At 36.9% G+C, this 9,346-nt stretch overlaps 1 non-coding gene across 1 annotated transcript; it reads right to left on the reverse strand.

The window, feature by feature from the left end:
• Positions 1 to 7,319: 7,319 nt before the first annotated feature.
• On the reverse strand, positions 7,320 to 7,428 carry LOC148564400 (small nucleolar RNA R71). Its single transcript, XR_015885309.1, has one exon. It is a non-coding gene; the product is annotated as a small nucleolar RNA R71 (small nucleolar RNA).
• Between the last annotated feature and the right edge of the window lie 1,918 nt (positions 7,429 to 9,346).

The raw sequence follows: 9,346 nt of genomic DNA on the forward strand, positions 1-9,346 counted from the left end.
TCTCTGACTCCCTTCTGCAACCACACCGCTCGGGACGTAGGTACCAGGAACGTGAATCTAGAGCTTGCAATGGATGTGGTGAGTTTCTCTCTTCTATGTTCTCTTTCATTTTTGTAAATAATGGCCTTTATTGACCTTTGACTATTCATGGTTTCTTATGCTATGTTGCGATATAGTCAGCCCATGCAATTGATAAGGCTGTTCAAAAGGACGTGGTCGACTCCAATGATGCTCACAATGAGATGCTCGACATGATTTTGGCAACGGTGGAGAGTTCCTTTATTTGTTTCGAAAATGTTTCATTAGTTTAGGGTTTGGTATTGGAAATATGTTTCACTTGTAGCATGTAATGTTCAGTGTAAGAACCAAATTTTAGAATAAAATAATAAACTGATTAATTAGAATAAATTAATAATTTAATTGTCTAGAATATGTTTGAAAATATAGAAATATTATTTCTCGGATTTAATAAATTTTTTCGAATAGAAAAAAGTATTTTTCTGCTGAAATATGTGTAAAAATGCGTACCAGCTTAACTCTGTCTGGTACTACGTGAGAGAAATAAAAACTGTAGAAAAACTTAGGTAAATATTTAAAGTTGAAAACTAGGTACTAATTCTAAAGGTTTGGCCAAAAGTTAGGCCAAATGGGCCAAATATACTAACAGATTAGACCGGGCCTAAGTTGGGTCTAAACGCAACATATATAAACTCAATTAATGAGCCAACAAGCTCATTTTCAGCCCTAGAGAGAGGGAGCCACGGTGAGTGAAGAGAAAGGAGAAGAAAAGGGGTGTCACTATTCATCGTCACTTTTCTGGAGCCATAACTTGAGCTACGGTGCTCCAATTGACGAGCCGTTTGTGGCCACGCGAAGCTCTCGACGAGCTCTTAAATTCTATTGAAAAAAGTTGGTAATATTTTGAAATCCATGCTCTAATTCCTGCCCTAATGAAATCTGAGATTTTACGTTTGGTTTTTGAATAAGTTTTGTGATTTTGATGGTTTAGATGAACTTTAGTAGCAAGTAATTATCGGGCTTTGCTCCCAAAAACTATTCAAAAAGGTGAAAGAACTCTTTACCCTTGTTGATTTGTGAAATTGGTAAACTCTATGTATTAATTATGGTAGTATTGGTAGTATAGCTTGAAATTATGATTATTGGAGTTGATTTGGAGCCTTGAAATTGAGTTTGGTGGATTGTTGGTGATTGGAGGCTTTTTAGAATGAAATTTGGTAATTTTGTGCATGTTAGAGATCGGCCAAGACATGGTTTCGGTTTTCTTTATGTAATATGTAATATTTCGTGAAACTTAGGCTAGTTGACCTTAAGATTGGATTGAATGATGTTGGTGTATGATTAACTGTATGTGAAATTATGTTTGATGATGAAGAGTATGATATGGAGTGTTGAAATATGTGATATATGAATTATGATACTAATATGATGAGTATTGGTGGTATTTATGATTGTGATGATATTAATGAATTATGATGGTGATTGTTGATGTTTGGTGTGGATATGATTATTGTTGTAGATGATTGATGATGCTTATTGAGATTTAGTAATCATGAGAAATATTGAAATGAGTTGATAAAACATTGAAATTGAGATTTATGAGTATGAGTGGTTGAATGAATGATAAATAACTGAATTGTGATTGTGGTATGAGTTGAGATGTGGTTGTGGTGGAACTCCAATATGATGATGATAATTGAATTGAGGAATAAGGATGTTGGTGGATTTGATTAGTAGTGATGAGATTTTATGATAATGATGTTAATAGGGATCTAAGTAAATTTGTGAAATTGAATGGTTTTGATAGTGAATGGATGAGAGATGGATGAACAATGTTTGGTATGAGACTTTGGGTTGTTTTGAGTGTGTTTTGAATTGGTTTGGTTTTGAATTTTTGGAAACTAGTAAACTTTGTTGATTTTTGTAAAAACATTATTTTTGACAAATTTTTTGCGAGACATAACTCTATCTCCGAACCTTTGTTTTTTATAAAATTTGATTTAAATGAAAGCTGGGTCCGAAAGTGTTTAGACGTTCGAAGGACGGAAGAAAATATTTTAAAATGAAGAAGTTATGCACATTTGAAGTTCGGTATGAAAATCTGAAATTCTGCAACTTTCAAAATTTTCCAACCCTGCTATGGCTCGCGTACGCGAACCTATGCACGCGACGCGAGCATTTTCCACTACCAGGTGATCTCGCGTATGCGGGAATGAAATTTCGAGGCATGCGTACGCGAATTTTAAACACGTGAAGTGAGGATTCCCTTCGGGTTGGGAGTCTCGCGTACGTGAGGGATGTGTCGCATATGCGACCACCCTGTTTCAACCTTGTGCATATGCGGGACAGAGGTTTGTGTACGCGAGACCTCTGTTTTGCTAAAAACTTACTTTTCCTCATTTTAAAGGTTCTTCTAGCTTTCCAAACTTCTTTATTTTATGTTTAAGATTTATGGAGTTAGTGAATTTTGAGTTGTGAAGTGTTAAATTGAGGAGAAACTGAGAAATGGTAATGTTGATGATGAGTTGGGAACTTGGAAAGGAATGATGGACTTGTTGGTTGTTAAAAGTGTGTCATGCACTATATCCTTGGAACGATAGTGTGCAGGGCATTATTTCTCTGGGATTGAATTATTATTGATAACCTTTTCTGTCACAAGAGTGTGCCAGGCACTATATCCTCAAAATGATGCATGCAAGTGTGCCAGGCATTATATTCTCGGAACAATAGTGTGCCAGACACTATATCCTTAGAACAAAAGTGTGCCAGGCGCTATATCCTCGAACGTGGCAGAAAGGCAACATTCGAAAGGATATGTCGGGTTGGCATTTTTGGACCGATAAGTGATATCACGAGCCAATAGGACAGGCATTCATCACATGCATCTTTTATGTGTTTTGCTTGCTTTGCCTAATTTCATCTTTTGCCTAAATGTATAATATGCTTACTTGCTAGTTGTCTTACTTGCTGTATATGTATATTACTTGTGTTTTACTTGCTTGCATTACCTCTGATTGTCTGGTACTGAGGAGGTTAGGTAGGTGATGGCGATGGAATTTCATGGAGGTTAGGCTGGCGAAAGCTGTGGGAAAGCGGTGTTATGTTAGATAGAAATCCCTTAAGCTAGATTACCCTCTTTATGGTTTAAGTTATTTATTTTGTTAAGCTTGAATATTTGTATCGATGTGAAGTTCTAGGATTGCCTTTGGCTTCCTGGATCCTTATATCTTACATATTGGGCACTGTTACCATACTGAGAACCTCTAGTTCTCATACCATATGTTGTTGTTTTTCAAATGCAGGTCGCAACCCACCACGGTGAGTTTGTAGACATGGTGACAGAGCGGAGGATGATGTTTCTTATGTTTTATTTCTACTTTAATTTTGTTGTAGTTATTCTCTTATCTTTTTTATATTTAACTTTGTGGCCTTAGAGGCTTTATTTCTAAAAACTTAGAGAAATAGGTTGTATATGTTGTTTTAAACTTCAAAACTCTGTTGTATTCAATTTGACTACCCGTCCTAAATTCCGTAGGCTATGACTAGTTCCTTTTTGTATATCATGTTTATATCTATCTTGACTATTATTGTATATTGTTGTATCTTGCTCCCCCTTTATGCGTTTAGTTAGTTCATGTGAACAATTCGTGCTTTTGTAATTCCGCTTTATGCGATTTTGAGCTTTATTTCTTCATCGGGCTTCTTGTATTACTACTTCTTTCTATATATATAGTATGGTATGAGCTTTAGAACTATTGTGGCACTTTGTTATCTTTTGCTTTATGGCTAGAGTAAGGCGTAGGGTGACAGGTTGTTACATTAAGTGGTATCGGAGTGGTTCGTCCTCGTGAGCATGAGGGATGGACCGTTGTGTCTTTTTCTTTCATACTATTTAGGTTTATCTTCTTGATATATGTATGCATTCTTGTTTGTTAGTGCCTTTTTGGGATAATTGAAGCACTAGACTTGAGATATTGAGACTGATCATCTTGATATCGATTGTTTAGTGCAAACAGGAACCCTAATGGCTACTCGCGGACGAGGTCGTATGCATACACGGAGAGACAATGAGGATAATCAACTCGTTAATGAACATGCCGAGTTTATGGTGGCGATGGACAATCTAGCAAATATTATGCAAGTAAATACTGCTGCGACTATGTGATGAGCGGATATTTTATATGCTTTTGACATCATTTTCATACAGTTTTTGTTATGTTTTATTTAAGTTTTATTATATTTTCATAGGTTTTAGTGTAAAATTCATATTTCTGAATTCTACTATGAGTTGTTGTGTTTTATAGTGATTTCAGGTATTTTCTGGCTGAAATCTGAGAGTTTTGACAAAGTTTGATTCAGAGGCAAGGAAAGTGTAGCAGATGTTGTCAGGATCTGACCTCCGTGCACTCAAGCAAGCATTTTGGGAGCAAAAGATATCCAAATGGAGCGTTCTCAACGACTATGGAAAGCTAATATTCAGAGCTTTCTAACAATATATAATATTCCATACTTGTCTTTGGAGATGAAGGCCCAAAGCTGGCGTTCAATGCCAGCCATCTACCCGGTTTCAAGTAGGTGTCCCAAGTAGGCGTTCAACGCCCATGGAGCTTACTAGCACGTGGAGACACCCTTAGCTCAGCCCAAACACTCACCAAGTGGGCTTCGGAAGTGGATTTTCACACTACAAGCCTAAGCCTATCATATTTCTGTAATCCATAGGAGAAGATCAACCATGTTTAGGATCTTCTTCCTTCCCAATTATTTTCGAACACTATTATGTACAGTATGAGCCACTAAACATCCTAGGTTAAGGTTAGGAGCTCTGCTGAGTTTTATAGATTAATAAAAGTACTACTATTCTATTTTGATTCGTGTTTGATTCTCTCCTAAGATGTATCTTTGTTCTTCAACCTTATGAATGAGTTGAACCGTCAAAAGTTATCTCTATTCTACATGGGTTCAGCGAGCGTCTTTCATCGGATATCAATGAACCACTAGCTTGAGGATACATCTCTTAGACGGATAATTCAAGACTTCGTTGGGGACTTCTCGAGACATCAGTTCAGCCGAGGTGTGGGGAGATTAGGGTCTTTGTGGTAAAAGCTAGAATCAAGGCGCAACATTCTTTGATCCGGAAGATTCGACCTTGTCTGTGGCATTTTGAGTAGGATCACCAAGGGAATGAACTGCAGGAGCTTCACCCTCATTCAGACTGGATGCACACTAAACCTAGTGTTTAGCCTAGAGGAAGATTGGCGGCCGCTCAAACTGGCATTGATCACATACAGCCTGCTATAGAAGAAATCATTCACAGTTGGAGTAGAAAGTAAGAAAGTATTGATCGAGAAGAACAAAGCATCTCCGAAGCCTTAACCATCTTCTTATCATTGAATTCACAACCACTGAGTAACGTTATTTTTATTTTACTTTATTTTTATGTGCTTAAACAACTACACAAATTTTCTATCCGCGTAACTAAAATTTACAAGATATCCTCGTGGGATCGACCCTGACTCACCTTAGGTATTAATTACTTGGACGATCCAGTGCACTTGCTGGTTCAGTTGTGCGGAGTGTGGGAATCCACGCACCAAGTTTTTGGCGCCGTTGTCGGAGATTGTTCGAGTTTGAACAAACTAACGGATTATTTTGTTGCTTAGATTAGGTATTGTCTTTAATTTTGTTTGAATCTTTTATTTTCTTTTTCAAAAAAATAAAAAATTTTTCAAAAATCTTTTCTTTTGTTTATTAATCTTTATCTTTTGTTTGAGTCTTTTGTTCTTGTTCTTATTAGAGTTCGAACCTTGTTGAGTCTTTTTCAAAAAAATTTTCAAAAATAGAGTGTTTTGTTTGAGTCTAGTGTCAAATCTTAAGTTTGGTGTCCATTGTGTGTTCTTTAATTGCTTTGAATTTTTTGAGTTTGTTCTTGGTGTTCTTCTTGGTCTTCAAGTTGTTCTTGTTTTGATCTTTAAAGTTTTAAATTTGGTGTTTTCAGGTTTTTGTCTTTGAAATTTTCGAATTCTAGTGTCTTTAGATCTAAAAATTTTAAGTTTGGTGTTATTTAGTTTTTTTCCTCTTCCTTCATTAATTCAAAAAAAAATCTTTTCTACCTTTTTTATCTTAATTTTCGAAAATATAAAAAATATTTCAAATTTTAATTTCAAAACTACTATCTTATCTTCTCTTAATTTCAAATCCTTTTCAAATTACTATCTTATCCTTTTATCTTTCTTTAAAATTCAAAATTTTTTTTATCTTATTTCAAATTCAAATTTTAAAACTCAATTTCAAAATTTCAAATTTCAAATTTTAAAATAAAATCTTTTTCAAATCTTTTCAAATTCTTATCCTATCTTTTCTAATTTCAAATTTTGAAAATCAAATCTTTTTCAAATCTTTTCAATTTCTATCTTATCTTTTCTAAAGTTAAATCTTAAATTCAAATCTTTCTTAATTAGTTACTTATTTTTTCTTTCTTCTTTTTCAAAACTTCTCTTCTAATTCTCTATCTTCTTTTTAGAAATTCATCATTTAATTTTCAAATCTTATTAGTTATTTAGCTTTTAATTTTCGAATTCAATTAATAAATAAAATATCTTTGTTTCTTATTTCTCTTTTCACTTCTAATTTTTGAATTCTTCTTTTCTTTTATTCGAATTCTTTTTCTCTTCTTTTATTTTCATTCTTCACATCTCACTGAAAGTCCTCTATACTCAAGCATAGAAGCTTCCTTTCTTTCTTTCTTTATTTTCTTGTTTATGATCAGGAACAGAGATAAAGAACCTATCTTTAATCTTGATCCTGAACCTGAGAGGACCTTAAAGAAGCGTTTGCAACAAGCTAAAGCACAACACTCCGGAAGAAACCTCACAAAGATTTTCGAACAAGAAGCTGAAACGTTGGCAGCCGAGCCTAATAATGAAGGAGATGCAAGAAAGGTTCTTGGTGACTACACCATACCAACTTCTGATTTCTATGGAAGAAGTATCTCCATACCTGCCATTAGAGCAAATAACTTTGAGCTTAAGCCTTAGTTAGTCTCTCTTATGCAACAGAATTGCAAGTTCCATGGACTTCCACTGGAAGATCCACATCAATTCTTATCTGAATTCTTGCACATCTATGACACTGTTAAGACCAATGGAGTGGATCCTGAGGTCTACAGACTTATGCTCTTTCCCTTTGCAGTTAGAGACAGAGCTAGGATATGGTTGGACTCTCAACGTAAAGAAAGCCTAGACTCTTGGGAAAAATTGGTCAATGCTTTCTTGGCTAATTTCTTTCTACCTCAGAAGATGAGCAAAATCAGAGTAAAAATTCCAACCTTCAGACAAAAAGAAGGTGAATCCCTCTATGAAGCCTGGGAAAGATACAAGCAACTGATCAGGAGATGTCTTCCTGACATGCTCTCAGAATGGTCTATCCTAGGTATATTCTATGATGGTTTGTCTGAGATGTACAAAATATCATTGGACAGCTCTACAGGTGGATCACTTCACTTGAAGAAAATGCCTGAAGAGGCAAAAGAACTCATTGAGATGGTTGCAAATAACCAATTCATGTACACTTCTGAGAGAAACCCTGTGAACAATATGGTAGCTCAGAAGAAAGGAGTTCTTGAAGTAGACACTCTGAATGCCATATTGGCTCAGAACAAGATCTTGACCCAACAGGTCAATATGATGTCTCAGTATTTGACTAGAATGCAAGCTACAATAGGCAGCACCCAAGAAGCTTCTTCTGAAGTAGAAGCCTATGATCCTAACCAATCCATGATGGAAGAGGTGAATTGCATGGGAGAACCCTATGGAAATACCTACAACCCCTCATGGAGGAATCATCCTAACCTTTCATGGAAGGATCAATAGAAGCCTCAGCAAGGCTTCAATAGTAATCATGGTGGAAGAACCCAGAATAGATTCAACAATACGCCACCATTCTCATCTTCTCAGGAACATATGGAGACTCCTAGGTGGAGCCTTTCTGACTTAGTCAATCTAGCCTCCAACCTCTCTAAGACCACTCATAGTTTCATAACTGAAACAAGGTCCTCGATCAACTGAGTAAGAGAATCCCTGAGACTCCTCCTAACACTCTTTCTAGTAACACTGAAGTAAACCCAAGAGAAGAGTGCAAGGCCATCACTACTGAAGCTGAGGCAGAATCTGAAAGGAGTAATTTGGCGTTGAACGCCAATAATGAGATCCCTAATGGGCGTTTAACGCCCAATGATATGCCATTCTAGGGCGTTGAACGCCCAATGCTACACCTTTAATGGCGTTGAACGCCAGTAAGGAAGACCTTACTGGGCATTCAACGCCCAAACTGGAACCAGAGCTAGCGCTGAATGCCAATAAGGAAGACCTTACTGGGCGTTCAACGCCCAAATTGGCAGAGAAGGTGGCGTTGAACGCCAGTGAAGATGTCCCCACTGAGTGTTCAACGCCCAAAAAGCCACAAGAGATGGAGTTGAATGCCAGTAAAGGTGTTCCTACTGAGTATTCAACACCCACTGATGAAGTCCCTATCCAAGAATTAAAGGAAGCCAAAGCTCATATAGAGACCATAGAGGTCCCTTGCATGCACTCTTGCAATGCATGAGTTTTGATGAATACTCATCCTCTGATGAGAATGAGGAAACTAGGGAAGAGCAAGTTGTTTGGTACCTAGGAGCTCTCATGAAACTAAATGCCAAGTTATTTGGAGTAATGACATTGGAGGAAGAACCTCCAGTGCTTACCAAAGAACTCAATGCTTTGGTTCAGCAGAAGTTGCCTAAAAAACTTTTGGATCCCAGACGCTTCCTAATTCCTTGCACCATAGGCACGATGACCTTTGAGAAGGCTCTGTGTGACCTAGGGTCAAGTATGAACCTCATGCCACTCTCTGTGATGGTGAAGTTTGGAATCTTTGAGGTACAAGCTGCAAATATCTCACTCGACAAGTCAATGAAAAGATCATATGGCCTTGTAGAGGATGTCTTAGTAAAGGTTGAAGACCTTTACATCCGTGCAAACTTCATAATCTTAGATACTGGGGAAGATGAGGATGAGTCCATCATCCTTGGAAGACCTTTCCTAGCCACTGCCACTGCTATCATTGATGTAGCAAAGGGAGAACTGATTTTACAACTAGGGGAGGAGCACATCTTGTTCAAGACGCCTCACCCCAACTCTCCCTCTGAGAAAAAAGAGATAACGGTGCAACACTTAGTGTTCCAACTATCTCATTTAGTGCAGAGCTTTACTAAGCCCCCAGACACCAATTCTAAGTTTGGTATTGGGCAGCCATCAACAAGCACTATTAACAAAGGTACTAAGAAGAAAGT

Source organism: Arachis ipaensis, chromosome B5, assembly GCF_059453495.1.
Source record: "Arachis ipaensis isolate K30076 ecotype BB chromosome B5, ASM5945349v1, whole genome shotgun sequence".
NCBI classification, from domain to species: Eukaryota; Viridiplantae; Streptophyta; class Magnoliopsida; order Fabales; family Fabaceae; genus Arachis; species Arachis ipaensis.